Genomic DNA, 16,301 nt, shown 5'->3' with positions numbered 1-16,301 from the left:
CATTTTCTTTTTTTTCCTTTAACCTTTATTTAACCAGATAAAAAGCATTGAGATAACATCTCATTTACAATGCTGACCTGGCCAAGAAGGCAGCAACATTATGTGGTGGTTGTATTCTCCAGCCACCTCCCTTGTGTGTGTTTTCCCTTCCCCTGTCTGTGTGGGCGTGGTGGCTGTCACTCCTGGCTCCCGGCTCAACCTCCACCTGCTGCAATCAGTTGGGCACCCTCCTCTGCTACACACCTGATTTCCATCAGCCATTACTAATGGAATATCAGCGGAGGCTCCACAACCTGTCAGCGCCAGATCGTTGTTTAAACCCCAGTGGTAAAACGCTCAGCCTTCTCAGCCTTCTTAGAATTAGTTAGCTATTTCCGCTACACCTGAATGTTCTTCTTACCTGTTCTTCTTGTGCTCCAGGATTACTCTCCAGCCGGATTACTCTCCACGCTCCTCCACCTCAACAGCCGCTAGCAACCGGATTACTCTCCGCGCTCCTCCACCTCAACAGCCGCCAGCAACCGGATTACTCTCCACGCTCCTTCTCCTCAAAATAAAACCTTTGTAACACTCTGCCGTGTCCTGCGTTTGGGTCCTCTCAGATAACCGTAACAGAACGATCTGGCCAGTATGGACCCAGCGGACACCGGCTACCAGCCCAAGACTGCGGACGAACTCTGCCAAGCCCTGGCCAATCAAGGCGCTCTCGTGGGGCATCACGATACAGTTCTCCGTGAGGCAGTGGAGACTCTCCGGAACCTCTCCACTAATGTGCAAAGGATCGGCACGCAGGTAGAACTGCTCACCTCACAGGCTTTTCCCCCGCAGCCCGCTGCACAGCCGACAGCCCCTCCCCCCCTCCTGCCGCACCCCTCCATCAGCTACGAGAGGCTGTCATTCCCACCGGAGCGATACGCTGGAGATTTGGGTATTTGTAGAGCCTTTTTGTTTGTTTGCAGCAGCCTAGTACTTATCACACAGATGGGGCTAGGGTAGCATATGTAATGAGTCTGTTGAGGGGGAGGGCTTTAGATTGGGCTACAGCTGTTAGGGAGAGCCAGCCACAAATTTGCTGGTCATATGATACTTTCATTTCCGAAATGAAAAAAGTTTTTGATCACCCGGTACGGGGGAGGGACGCTTCCAGACGCCTTCTTTCTCTCCGGCAGGGCTCCCGTAGTGTAGCCAAATTTTCAGTTGAGTTTAGAACAGTTGCTTCCGACTCACGCTGGAATAACGAGTCATTGCAGGATGCTTTTCTTCAGGGGCTGAACGAAGCAATTAAAGACGAGCTAGCGGCTAGGGATGATCCAGGTAGCTTGGATAATTGAATTGCCACAGCCATTAAGATTGATAATCGCCTCAGAGAGAGACGTAGGGATAGGACTAGCCGTCACTCCAATCCCAGCGACTCCTCACTTGATCCCCAAATTGGCACTGCCACTACCCCAATCCCCAGATCTTTCCCGACTCCTTACTCAGTCTCATCCCCTGGAGATGAGCCCATGCAAGTGGGAAGGGCCCGCCTCTCACCATCTGAGCGTGCTAGAAGGATCCAGGCTGGGGAATGTGTTTATTGCAGCCAAACCAGTCATCTCGTTTCCTCCTGTCCTAATCTGCCAAAAGGTCAGGCTCGTCAGTAGCTGTGGGGATTCTGGCGAGCCTTTCCTCTTCTCTCAACCCCCGACCCAGAACGCAGCTAGAAGCCATGCTTTGCTGCGGATGAGAACTTTTTGGACATTGACATTGCAGCTCAGGCAGGAATTTCCTGCGAAGTGTTAGATTCACCTCTTAGTGCTAATGCTCTAAATGGAAAATTCCTGGCCCAAATCACTCACCGCACCAAGCCAGTAAACCTCATTCTGTCTGGAAACCATCGTGAGTTTATTCAGTTTCACCTAATTTCCTCACCTCATGCCCCCATAGTGTTGGGCCATCCCTGGTTAAGAACACACAACCCCCAGATTGATTTGGTAACTGGCAAAATCATTAGTTGGAGTTCTTTTTGCTTATCCTCATGCCTGCAGTCTGCCCTACCGCCAGCAGAGGCCGCCTCTCCACCACCCAAGATCGAGCCGCCTGACCTGTCATCTGTTCCCACTGAATATCATAACCTAGGAGAGGTGTTCAGTAAACAGCGAGCTCTTTCTCTTCCTCCTCATCAACCCTACGACTGTCCCATTGACCTCCTTCCTGGGGCCCCTCTGCCTTCCTCACGTCTGTTCAACCTGTCTCGCCCTGAGAGAAAATCCATGGAGAATTACATCCATGACTCCCTGGCTGCCGGTGTCATTCGGCCATCCTCCTCCCCGGTCGGTGCTGGTTTTTTCTTCGTCTCCAAGAAGGACCGCTCACTGCGGCCCTGCATTGATTACAGGGGTCTCATTGCCATTACTGTAAAGAACAAATACCCACTACCCCTCATTAACTCCGCCTTTGAACCCCTCCAGGAAGCCACCATTTTTTCCAAACTGGACCTCCGCAATGCCTACCACCTCGTCAGAATCCGAGAAGGGGACGAGTGGAAGACGGCCTTTAACACACCACTCGGTCACTTCGAGTATCTGGTGATGCCGTTTGGACTGACGAATGCCCCAGCAGTCTTTCAGTCGATGGTGAACGATGTGCTCCGTGACCTCCTCAACCGGTCAGTCTTTGTCTACCTGGATGACATCCTCATATTCTCTCGTAACAAGGAGGAGCACATTATCCATGTCAGGCAGGTGCTGCAGAGACTCCTGGAAAACAGACTCTTTGTGAAGGCGGAGAAATGCGAATTCCATGTCAACACAATCTCATTCCTGGGCTACATCATTGAGGAAGGAAAGCTTAGGACCGACCCTGAGAAGATCCAAGCAGTGGCGGGGTGGCCCAAACCAACCTCAGTTAAACAGCTTCAACAGTTTCTTGGTTTCGCCAATTTCTATCGGCGCTTCATCAGGGACTACAGCAGAGTGGCGGGTCCTTTAACCAGACTCACTTCCCCTACAACAGTTTTTTCCTGGACCCCAGAGTGCGATGCAGCCTTCTCAGAGCTAAAGAGACTCTTCACTACTGCCCCTGTGCTCATCCACACTGATTCCTCTCGCCAGTTCGTTGTGGAGGTCGATGCCTCCAACACCGGGGTAGGGGCAGTTATTTCCCAGCGCTCGGAACGAGACCAAAAATTGCATCCTTGTGCATTTTTCTCTCGCCGCCTACCCCCAGCTGAGAAGAACTATGACGTGGGTAACAGAGAGCTGCTGGCTGTCAAACTTGCCCTAGAGGAGTGGAGGCACTGGCTGGAGGGAGCTGAACTCCCTTTTATTGTATGGACGGACCACAAGAACCTGGCGTACATCCAATCTGCCAAGCGCCTTAACTGCCGTCAGGCTCGATGGGCCCTGTATTTCGGGCCGCTTCTCATTCACCCTCACCTACTGTCCAGGGTCACGGAACCTCAAGCCTGACGCTCTCTCTCGCCAGTTTGCTTCCGAAGGACCAGCTGCCAGTCCAGACACTATCCTACCTCCCTCCTGCGTGGTGGGGGCTGTTACCTGGGAGATGGAGTCATTGGTCAGGGAGGCTCAGCGAACGCAGCCTAACCCAGGTAACTGCCTAGCTAATAGTCTTTTTGTGCCTACTCCTGTTCGCTCCAAGGTCCTGCAGTGGGCACACGCCTCTCGTCTCTCATGTCATCCTGGTGTCCATCGCACACTGTTTATTCTCAGACAACGGTTCTGGTGGCCTTCCATGGCTCAAGACACCAGGGCCTTTGTTGCTGCCTGTACAGTATGTGCCCGCGCCAAGTCCTCCCACCAGTCTCCCTCTGGCCTGCTTCGCCCGCTGCCGGTACCTAGTCGCCCTTGGTCGCATGTGGCATTGGATTTTGTTACTGGACTTCCACTTTCACAAGGAAATACCATCATCCTAACTATTGTGGACAGATTTTCAAAGATGGTACACTTTGTGGCTCTTTCCAAGCTTCCCACTGCCCGAGAGACTGCAGATCTTCTGGTCAACCATGTAGTTCGACTTCATGGGATCCCCACCGACATCGTCTCTGACCAGGGTCCCCAGTTCATTTCCCACGTTTGGAAGGCCTTCTGTCAGGCTCTGGGAGCATCGGTGAGCCTGTCATCTGGCTATCATCCTCAGACGAACGGGCAAACGGAATGGGCCAACCAGGATCTGGGGGCGGCCCTTCGTTGTGTGGCTTTCAGGAACCCTTCGTCATGGTGCCCACATCTGCCATGGATCGAATATGCCCACAACTCCCTGTCAAGTGCAGCCACAGGTATTTCACCCTTTCATTGTGCCATGGGTTTCCAACCACCTCTGTTTCCAGCCCAGGAAGAGGAAGTTGCTGTTCCCTCCATTCAGGCCCACCTTCGTCGCAGCCCTGCTCCGCTCCGCTGCCCGCAACCGCCTCATCGCAGACCGCCACAGGACCCCGGCCCCCAACTACTTACCGGGTCAGAGTGTTTGGCTTTCTTCCAAAGATCTCCCACTCAAGACAGAGTCGAAGAAACTTACTCCACGGTATGTCGGTCCCTTCATCATCGACTCTATTATCAATCCATCTGCAGTCAAGCTCAGTTCAGTTGTACCACGGTTAACGTGAGGTTTTGTTTTCCCCTTTAAATAGTAGGCCTACCCTGTATAATCTCTTAAACTCTCTTTTGGAGTCTCTTTATTTTTGTTGCTGTTAATGAGCCTCTGGCCCTTTGTTGGTGCCAGGCCTGCCTTGTTATTTTGTTTTACCACGAAGAGGTATAATAAAACCACTTATAATTCATACCAATTCTACTCTGGTCGTGTTTCTTCCCTTTGGATCCCCTAGACCAGAGGTCTGCAACCTTTTTGACCAAAAGAGCCATTTTGCTCCTTTTTCCAAAACATTTTTTTGTCTGGAGCCGCAAAACATATTTTATAGTTTTTTATTGTTATATCAGACAAAAACTACAGTTTCTTTGCATTTATTAGGCTATTTATTACATGATATAAAACTGTTAACCTCTAATAAGAAACAAAGAACTCTTATAAGGAGAATTAAAAATAATACACAGGCCTACTTTAAAATAAATTAAACACAGCACTTGGGGAGTCCTCTGCACATTTGAAGGAAAAAAAATATTATTAAAATGGGCCCACTTTGAAATAAATAAAACATATAGCTGCACCCTAAAAAGAGTTAAAGGTAGGGTAGGTAAGAATGGAGAAACCAGCTCGAGTGCGCTAGAATTTGAAAGCACACAACCGGAAAAAATATGCCTCTTCCTTCAGACTTTCTTACAGAGTCCCTCCTCCAACACACACGAACGCGCACATGACCAATGAGGGCACGAGATAAGTTTGTGCACAGATGGAAGGCTGACAGGCAGGTAGGCCATCCAGTTACTTTAGCCGGACCGGCTCAGATGATTGGTCGTGCTTTTTACAGTACCACGGCTTCCAGAGATTAGTTTTTGTATGTATTTATTGTCAAAGCATTTAATATATTCATTGCTATCGGGACGTTAAGAGCATTCCATGGAATATAACAAAAAGTGTTTTCTGAAATAAATTACATACCCCATTGAATTATGACTGAAGATCGTCAGCTGTCTTCCTCTCCCTTGTTGTTCCTCGATACGTAAAGGCTGCAGCACCGTTGACAACTTCTCTCTACATATCAAACATACCGGTAAACCAGCATCGTTTGCTGTGAAAACATATAACTCTGTCCACACAGAATTAAATCCTGTGTTCCTCCGGTACTTTTCTTTGATTTATCCATAGTTCGCTCATCGAGCCGGGGGTCAGGTTATTCGCCTCCAAGAAAAGGCGCTCGCGCGGGACCGTAGCAGGATGTGACGCATATTTTAGTTGACCTAATTAAAACCGTTTTGTTTTTTATTTATGTGTCACCTCAAAATACAAGATACGAAACATTTTCAACCATGCAACAAAATATAAATAGTCCTACAAATACTTTTATTTTATTTCCTTCTTATTTTTGTCTAAACTCAAGGGAGCCAGAGCAGAGGGCTTAAAGGGCCGCGGGTTGCCGACCCCTGCCCTAGACCCAAAAAGGGAACGTAATACGTGGGGACTCGTCCGGGATCTTAATTAATTCCTGGGGTTATAAGTGGGTTTCTTATAGCTAAAAACAAATTGGTAAAAAGTGCAGATTTAGCTGAGTATGGCATCTTTCAACCTCGAGTCGTTCCTAGTCTGGCCGTCCTATGAGGAGCTGGACCGGTGTCGTAAGGATGATTTGATGGAAATAGCGCGGCACTTCAGTCTTGTGGTGAGTCGGCAATTATTAAAGAAGGAGTTGAAGGCATTGGTGGTGGATGAGATGGTGAGAAGAGAGGTACTTGTACTGGCTGTACCAGCTGAGCTCACAGTGTCCAATGTTCTCACTGAAGGCCTGTTACGTCCGGGGTCTGATGTGGAGTTTATATTTACTGAAGGAAGGGGTAGTGACAGCGAGGGGGGCGAGCCGTGTGAGGCACCGCTCACGCCGCCTCGCAGATGTCCACCCTCTCCTGTTGGTAGTACAGATTCCCGGGAGGGGGCTAAACTCAAGGTCTGTCTCTCCCGGCTCCAGTTGGAAGCCAAGGACAGGCAGCTTCAGTGGGAAGCTAACGACAGGGAGAAAGCCAGGCAGTTACAGTTGGAGCTACGAAAGTTGGAAATGGACAAAGAAGTCCGAAAGTTGGAAATTGACAAGGAAGTCCGGATATGTCAGCTGGAGCTAGACTCCGAGCTGCGCGCCTCCGGTGCTTCTGGCCATGTCAGAGGAAGTTCCTCCCTTCATTCTCCCCCACCTGCTTTCAATGTAGGAAAGAATATATCATTAGTGCCAGTTTTTCGTGAGACTGAAGTGGACGCGTATTTTGGGGCATTCGAACGCATTGCAGCGGCATTACAGTGGCCGGCTGAGGCCTGGGCTCTGTTAATCCAGTGTAAAATTCACGGGAGAGCTCAGGAGGCGGTTGCTGCTCTTTCGCTGGAGGACAGTATGGATTACGACTTGGTGAAGGGGGCCATACTTAGGGTGTACGAGTTAGTCCCCGAAGCTTATCGGCAGAAGTTTAGGAATCACAGGAAGGGTTCTAACCAAACACATGTCGAGTTTGCCAGGGAGATGTTATTTACTAAGTGGATTGATTCGTGTAATGCCGCAGAGTATTCTGCTTTGAAGGAATTAATCCTTATGGAGGAATTTAAGAGGGGTTTACCTGATCGTATTGTGGGGTACATAAACGAACAGAAAGTAACTTCTCTCTCTGCTGCTGCGGTGCTGGCTGACGAATACGTGTTAACCAATAAATCGGTGTTTTCTCCGGCTGTTGCTGAGAACTCTCGCCGCATGCCGGGTGCACCTGTTGGTCAGCCAGCGAAAGTATTTACGAGGAACAAAGAGGAGAGAGAATGTCACTATTGTCATCAGCATGGACATGTTATTGCTGACTGCATGATTCTTAAGCGTAAGGAGCCACCACAAAACATGACCCAGCCAAAAGGCATTGGCTTAATTAACACCGAGTCACTCAGTATTTCCGCATCTGACAATGATGAGGAAATAGATCCCTGTTTTAAGCCCTTTGTGTTTGAGGGGTTGATATCATTAACAGGTGAGTCAGACGATCAGAGACCCGTCCGCATTCTACGAGACACTGGAGGCTCACAGTCAGTGATTGTTGCATCTGCCCTGCCATTTTCCGAACAATCAGCGTGTGGCTATGGATCGATATTATGTGGCATTGAAATGGGTTATGTTCTCCGTCCCGTACACAATGTACACATACAATCCAAGCTAATTACTGGATTTTTCCCTGTTGCTGTGTGCCCAGCATTACCCATACGGGGTATAGTTCTCTTAATGGGAAATGACATCGCAGGAGGTAAGGTAACTCCTGCACTTGAAATATTGGATTCTCCTCAGACTGTACTGCCTGAGGTAACAAATGCCAACATTTTCCCCATTTGTGCTGTCACTCGCGCGCAGGTGCGTAAGAGTGACTCCGATGTGGCGTTAAATGATACTATGTTTGGGACAGTGTTTACAGAGGACAAGATACCGGAGGAAAAGTCAGAAGTGGCGGTTTCCGCTTGCCCTGCCGTGACCGCTGCGCCAGCGCAACCTGCCAGCCTAGCTGTTGACGGTTCCACACTCCCGGTAACCCGAGAGCGTTTACTCGCTGCGCAGAGGGTGGATCCGACGCTGGCGGGGTGTTTCGAGCAGGTGGTGAGTAACAACAAAGCGAGGGGTGAGAAGGTAGCTTATGTGTTGGATAAGGAGATATTAGTGCTCACTGCTACTGCTGAAGCTGACTGGAGTGTAGTGCATCAGGTAGTCGTGCCGGCGCCATTCCGTCAACATGTACTATCCGTAGCGCATGAGAGCCAATGGTCGGGACACTTGGGCGTGACTAAAACTTACCAAATCATTCTCAAACATTTCTTTTGGCCAGGTTTAAAGAAGGACGTCTCTAGCTTTTGCCGTTGCTGTCATGTGTGTCAGGTTGTCGGTAAGCCTAATCAGAAAATTCCTCAGGCTCCGTTACATCCTATACCTGCTATAGGTGAGCCATTCGATAGGGTGTTAATAGATTGTGTTGGACCTCTACCTCGTACAAAAACGGGTCAACAGTATTTGCTCACCATTATGTGTACGTCTACTCGTTTCCCTGAAGCTATTCCGCTGCGTAGCATTACTTCCGCCGCTGTAGTTAAGGCCTTGACGAAGTTCTTTTCCACCTTTGGAATCCCGCGTGTAATCCAGAGTGATCAAGGGACAAATTTTAAATCCAAGTTGTTCAAACAGGTCCTACAAACACTACAGGTGAAACATGTCCTATCTAGTGCGTACCACCCGGAGTCGCAGGGTGCGTTGGAACGATGGCATCAGACACTAAAAAGTATGCTGCGAAAGTATTGTATGGAGACGGAGAAAAACTGGGATGAGGGAATCCCCGTATTGTTCGCAGCCCGTGAAGCTATCCAGGAATCGTTAGGATTCAGTCCCGTAGAGCTTGTTTTCGGCCACACGCCCCGCGGTCCCCTCAAAATCTTACACGATGAGTTTCTCTCGGCTGGCTCTTCTCCAGATAAGAACGTATTAGATTACGTTAGTCCGTTTCGTGAGCGTTTGCACCGAGCAAATTCAGTCGCTCTCCGCTTCACAAGCTGTCATGAAGCGGAACTCTGACCGTGCCGCTGTCCCTAGGCACTTTGAGATAGGTGACAAGGTCCTCGCACTCTTGCCTATCCCCGGTGCTACGCTCTCCGCTAAATTCCTCGGCCCGTATGAAATCCGTGATTGTCTCAGTGACACAGATTATGTGATTGGTACTCAAGAGAGACGACGTAAAACGCGCGTCTGTCATGTAAACATGTTGAAGCGTTATTATTCCCGCATTGCCGCTGATAGCCGGCCGGCCGGCTTGGCTAATCAAAGAGTAGCTGCTTCCGCATTAATAGTTACAGATAGTTCCGGGCCTTCTGATGATGGTTTGGTGATGCGTGCACATCACCAGCCGGGTGCCCGGTTATGTAACTCGGAAATGGTAGAGACACTGCCGACTACGTTAGGTCATCTGCAAGAGAGGCAGCAGCATGACATAACTCAGTTAGTGGCCCGTTTCCCGTGCCTTTTCCATGATGTCCCGACACAAACTAATGTGATAACGCATGACATCGATGTAAAAGGCGCGATGCCGATTAAACAACATCCGTACCGTGCCAATCTGACCAAGCGCGCGCTTATGAAACAGGAGGCTGAATACCTTGTATCTAATGGATTAGCTACACAGAGCTCTAGCCCATGGTGCTCTCCGTGTCTTGTAAAAGCTAAATCTGATGGTTCTCCGCACTTTATCACGGACTACCGTAAAGTGAATGCTGTTACGGTGACAGATTGCTACCCATTGCCGAGAATGGAGGATTGCCAAGTCCGACCAGTGGAAGCTAAGGTTACTGCGGTGGCTGAATGTGCGGTGCCCGTCACCAGGAGTGACCTCCGCCGTTTTCTCGGTATGGCAGGCTATTACCGCAGTTTCTGTCGCAATTTTTCCACTGTAGCCCAACCCCTAACCAATTTGATAAGTCCCAAGGTGGACTACGTTTGGACCCCTGAGTGCCAACATGCATTTGAGTGTGTAAAGACACTCTTAAGTCACGCTCCTGTGCTTGTTGCTCCCGATCTTGCTAAACCCTTTACACTTGAGGTGGATGCCAGTGCAGTGGGGGCCGGTGCTGTTTTACTGCAGGAGGATGCGAACGGAGTTGACCATCCTGTCTGTTATTTCTCCCGCAAGTTCAACAAACACCAGGTCCGCTATTCTACCATTGAAAAGGAGACTCTTGCTTTGTTGTTAGCTCTCCAGCATTTCGAGGTTTATGTCGGGTCCAGTTCCTTGCCAGTTGCAGTGTTTACTGATCATAACCCCATCGTCTTCTTGTCCCGCATGTATAATCACAACCAGCGTCTCATGCGGTGGGTTCTGATCGTCCAAGACTACAACCTGCAAATCCGACACAAAAAGGGTTCAGAGAACGTGTTTGCAGATGCGCTGTCCCCACTGTAGTGATGTGTTCGTGGTGTATTGTGTGTTATGGGTCACAAAAACCCTGTGGGGTTTGTGTCTTAAGGGGGGGGGGGGGGGGGGGGGGGTGTTACAGCCGCTGTTACCTTGTGCCCTTAACTCTGTTTTGTGTGTATATGTGAATGAGCTGTGCAGTCCGTCAGCTGTCATTGGCCGTCCCGCCTTCGCAACATCCCCGCCCGCTTCTGCCACGTCATCCGGGGGAGGAGTATAAAGGCCGGGCAAGGACATCATTCCGGAGGCTCTGTGTGGATAGACAGACGCCTCTAGCCTCCTACTGCAATATTTGTTGTGTCCGTAAACGCTGTAATTCTGTGCTTAGTTAGACTGCTTAGCAGAGTGCTAAGTAGTGTGTTGTGTGTGATATTGTGTAAGCTTAGACCCAGGTTGCTTAGCTCCTGTTGAACAGCCTTTAGAAGTAGTGTGTTGTGTGTGATATTGTGTAAGCTTAGACCCAGGTTGCGTAGCTCCTGTTGAACAGCCTTTAGAATTAGGGACAGTGTAAAACAGCTTAGACCCAGGTAACTAGCACCTGTTGATCAGCTACAGCTGTGCCTTCCTCAGTTCAGTTGTACCACGGTTAACGTGAGGTTTTGTTTTCCCCTTTAAATAGTAGGCCTACCTTGTATAATCTCTTAAACTCTCTTTTGGAGTCTCTTTATTTTTGTTGCTGTTAATGAGCCTCTGGCCCTTTGTTGGTGCCAGGCCTGCCTTGTTATTTTGTTTTACCACGAAGAGGTATAATAAAACCACTTATAATTCATACCAATTCTACTCTAGTTGTGTTTCTTCCCTTTGGATCCCCTAGACCCAAAAAGGGAACGTAATAGCTATGAAGTGCCATTTAACCTCCGCCAGATCGTGTAGGAAAGCCTGCTCAGAGAAGTGTTTGAAGCAGCGCCTGAGCACAATAAGGCCCTTGGCTTTGGGCAACTTAGTGCTCCTAATGCAAGCAATAGTGCAATGGTCGCTGATATCATTAGGAAAAACACCAACAGACACATACTTATGAGCTGCATTTGTTAGAATGACATCTATAAGGGTATCGTTATTGGGTTTGGCAGGGTTGATTCTAGTGGGACTATCAATAAGCTGAGTTAAGTTCAAAGAATCACAAACCTGCTTAAACTGTGAAGATGTATCACTCAGCCAGTCCCAATTTAAATCACCCAATAATATGATTTCAGAAGAAAACGTAGACAACAATTCAGTAAGGCTAGTAGTTGCATCCATGATGGCCGATGGAGGCCTATAACAGCCAATAACCGTGAGAGGAGCATTTGCTATAGTTATTTGGACTGCTAGCAACTCAAATTGCCTTGGAATTGAAATTGAATGAAGGACAGAGCACTGTAGTTTCTCAGCAGTGTATAACATAGCAGTTGCAACACCACCAGCTCTGCCCTTACGATCCGTTCTGAATACATTATATCCATCAATGTGAATAACAGTGTCAGTGACAGATGGTTTATGTGCTAGTTATTAAGATATTTCTACATTTATTTTTACATTTTATACATGTAATTTCTTTATTTAAATAAGGTCACTATCTTTCCATATATAGCAGCGGCCTGACGAAGATTTGCTTAAAATTCAAAGATAGTGAACATAGTTTCTGATGTAAAATTATGCACAAGGACACATTTTTTATGTCCGGAAGTTTTTCCTTGTACGATGTGAGGGTCTAAGGACAGAGGGTGTCGTATTGTCATACTGATATTCTGTACAAACTGTGAAGTCCACTAAGACAAATGTAACATTTGTGATATTGGGCTATATAAATAAACATTGATTGATTGACAAGACATACAGTAGTATTTGTAGATACAGCTATAAATACACAGAGTCATAAAGATTCAATATAGTGTGACATAGATGATTTGGCAATCTCAAAGCCACTTAAAGGAATAAATGATGTAATTTTTCCTAAACATGGCCCCCCATTTACTTCAATTAATTAAAAAAATGTCATTCTTAGTTAACTGTCAAAGCATGCGAGGAAAAAGAAAAATGTTTCCTTCAGCAATTGGAAGTAACACAGGGTGAGTAATTTCGTTAAAGGACACCTATCATGCTATATTTGAACAATATATTGTAGGGCCATACTTAAATAAAGTATATAAATATAGTTTTTTTTCAAAATACCAAACAGATCCTGCATTTTAGCCATGCCTCATTTCGCTCTATTTGCTCTTTCCAGCCCAGGCTGATTCTGTGACCTAGCTTTAATGCAAATGAGCTGCAGCTGAACACGCCCCCCTGCAGGAGAGGGGAGCGTGCTCTGATCAGCTGCTGGGCTGTCAGAAGAGGGGGAGAAAAAGAGATCTCCATCCTCCGTGTTTTATTCTTATATGATTATATAGAGTCATTATTCATTTGTTTTAAAGCATAAGTAACAAAGAAGACCTTTGACCGGCACTTTTCTCATTTTGTCCAGAGGATTTAAACTTTAACGGACATGTTGACGGGTGAAAACTGAAACTGAAACTCTGCGCACGGTCCCCTTGTTCCTTGGAAGAGGCGGAGAGGTGGGTGTTTGTCATCTGCTGGTAGACTACCGGAGATAATTACAGTGCTTGCCTCGACGGGGAGGGATTGCATTGAATTACAGCAGCAGGAGGCGCAAACGCTTGCCTCGGGGAGGGAGAAAAAGAGCCACAGCGGAGAATAAACAGAAGGGCAACCATGGCAACCATGCGCGGGAAGTCTTCTTCTCTGCTTTTGTGGCAGACTACAGCGCCACTTACAGGCCTGGCATATGTACTACAGCGTCTCCAGCGCTTTCGAACGGCAATGGACGGCCGTGGCCCAACCCCCCATTCCCCTGATAGGTGGAGAGTTGGCCATATAGGCGGAGCTCCTCGTTCCTGAGGTCAGAGAATTTTCAAATCGGTATCAGTCTGTATCAGATCCGTTGCAGACCCGTTTTTAGAGATTTGGGTATGGAGGAAAAGAGAGGGTTGTGTTTTCTGACACTTGGTGAGTTCCCTAACACACCGGGGACACATATTCATGTATAAAAGATGTACAAGAGTGCATTTTGCATGATTGGTCCCCTATTCCATTAAGCGGAAAATAAAAATGATTATAAATGGCTTTATTTTATAAAATAAAAACAATGATTTTGTGTGAGAGCTCTGGATTGAACAGTAGCTACAGTAACAGATTGGTGTAGTCAGCACACAAAGGTCGAGTCTTGGCATATACAACATGGTAGCGCGGGGGACTAAACAGTGCACCCTTGTGTCGCTGCTCTTTCACTGCCCTTGCTGTGGCCACACACACACACACACACACACACACACACACACACACACACACACACACACACACACACACACACACACACACACACACACACACACACACACACACACACACACACACACACACACACACACACACACACACACACACACTACACGACACACACAACAACACACCAACACACACACACACACACACACACACACACACACACACACACACACACACACACACCAAGTTGAGAAACCGTCCGGCACAGTGGAATAAGTGACGCTCAGAAGTGTTTGGGAATGTTGAAGCTATAATCAGGACAAGGTTCTTTGTTCCTTCTTTGTTTCTTTCTTTTTCCTCCCTCCCTCCCTTTCTCCTCTTTGGAGAGTTGCCTAATGCAACAGCTGCCACGAGCTGTGTGGCTGAAGATGATTGGATTTATCCTGGAGAGAGTTCACTGTGGGCCAGGTGCTGCCATGGGAATCCTTCTCATGAGGAACATCTCCCTTTCACAAATCCTCATGTGGTCATCAGTCTGTGAACTGCAGGAGCCACTTCACTGCAGGACATGTCTTTCCTTCCAGGCACATTCAAAAGTGATACAAATGTTGTTTCTTTCTTCTGAGCGTTAGACTAAAATATCAATATCTCACATAATGTACCTATACAATGAATATGAAGCTATTGCTAGCAGCCACCTAACTTAGCTTATAGCACACAGACTGGAAACAGCAGAGCAGGCGGCCGGTTAGCATAGCCTAGCAACTCATACTACAAAACAATCCGTTTTTCAGATATTTATGTACAATGCTTTGGTTTATCACTTACATTTAAATTCAATACATGTGCAGAAACGTAGAAATATAAAAATGTTACACTAATAAATTAGTAACTGGAGCTGTCAACCAAATGAAGTGGAGCAGAAGTAAATTGCTAACAAAATACTCAAGTAAAGTAAGTAGGCTACTAGTACTTGTGGACAGCAAAAGTGCCTCAACAAGTCTGGAATCAAACACTAGAGGGAGATATTGCAGCAGGAGTTTCAGTCTCACTGATGCGTGAATTCATCCTATCATTCTGTAAAGACGGTTTAATGTACTGTGTCATGAATATTATAACAAATTACAATTGTTCACTAATGCTTGACATTGACCAATTGATAAATCAAGAAAATATTCGGTAGATTAATTGATAATAAAAGTAATTGGTAGCTGCTTCCCAAAGGGAAATGTTGAACTATAAGTGTTTCAATGTTATATGACAGATTAAAGAATCACTTTATGTCTTCCATAATGGACTCGCAGTAAAACCATCAGTAAGGCAAGTTTATTAATATAGCACCTTTCAACACAAGGCCATTCAAAGTGCTTTACAACAATGAAAGACATTAAGAAAATGGCATTTAAAAACAGTCATTCAAAAAAAGTCTTCAGCCTGGATTTAAAAGTAGTCAGAGTTGCAGTACAGCTTGCTACCCTTTTCCCTCAACCTATCCTAAGGGAGTCCATTTACGTAGACACGTTTAGCTGCTATAGGCTTAGACTGTCGGGGGACACCTTACTTCTTCCTTCTGTCTGTCTGTACCTGTGTACTCTCATGTTCCGAATAACCCAGCTTCCCCCAAATTTCTTTTTGGTGTCTATCTACGCCGGGATCCTGAGTCGTGGCTGATCCTGTTGCTGTGGTCCTGAGTCCTGAGTCCTGGATCCTGAGTCCTGCATCCTGAGTCCTGGATTTTGAGTCGTGGCTGAACCTATCAATGTGGTCCTGCCTGAACCTATCACTGTGGTCCTGCCTGACTCTCGTCATACTACTTCCCTGATGGCTCCCACAGGATTGCTGACATCCTCGTGGATTCATCTTCTTATTATAGCCACATGCATTTCCAAACATTTGGTCTACCTATGTTGTAAATGTATTATCTCTTCGATTTACACACGGCATCTATTGCACGTCTGTCCGTCCTGGGAGAGGGATCCTTCCTCTGTTGCTCTCCCTGAGGTTTCTCCCATTTTTCCCTTTAAACTGTGGGTTTTCTCTGGAAGTTTTTCCTTGTACGATGTGAGGGTCTAAGGACAGAGGGTGTCGTATTGTCATACTGATATTCTGTACAAACTGTGAAGTCCACTGAGACAAATGTAACATTTGTGATATTGGGCTATATAAATAAACATTGATTGATTGATTGATTGATTGATCCAGGGAAGTACTGCAGGGTTTCACAGCAGGTGTTGTTTTTCTATTAAATATTGCATTATATAAACTACAAATCATGGCATGTGGAATAAATACAATAATTAAACTTAATGCAGATTTTAAACCTTTGACCGACATGTTTTGATCATACAATGGTACATTTTAAGAATTGGGGAAGGAAAACGTTGCAATACACTTTAAAACGTTTATTTTACTTACTTTGTCTCATGTGTCGATTCATTTCTCCTTCATTTACTAATAGTTAACATT

At 46.8% G+C, this 16,301-nt stretch overlaps 1 protein-coding gene across 6 annotated transcripts in view; it reads right to left on the bottom strand.

Annotated features, from left to right (window-relative positions):
• LOC117547045 (microtubule-associated protein tau-like) overlaps nt 1-16,301 on the bottom strand; it is a 60,777-nt gene that overhangs the window by 38,757 nt on the left and 5,719 nt on the right. The window lies entirely within an intron of this gene.

Source organism: Gymnodraco acuticeps, unplaced genomic scaffold, assembly GCF_902827175.1.
Source record: "Gymnodraco acuticeps unplaced genomic scaffold, fGymAcu1.1, whole genome shotgun sequence".
Taxonomy (NCBI): Eukaryota; Metazoa; Chordata; class Actinopteri; order Perciformes; family Bathydraconidae; genus Gymnodraco; species Gymnodraco acuticeps.
This window is presented reverse-complemented; position numbering and strand designations above follow the sequence as displayed.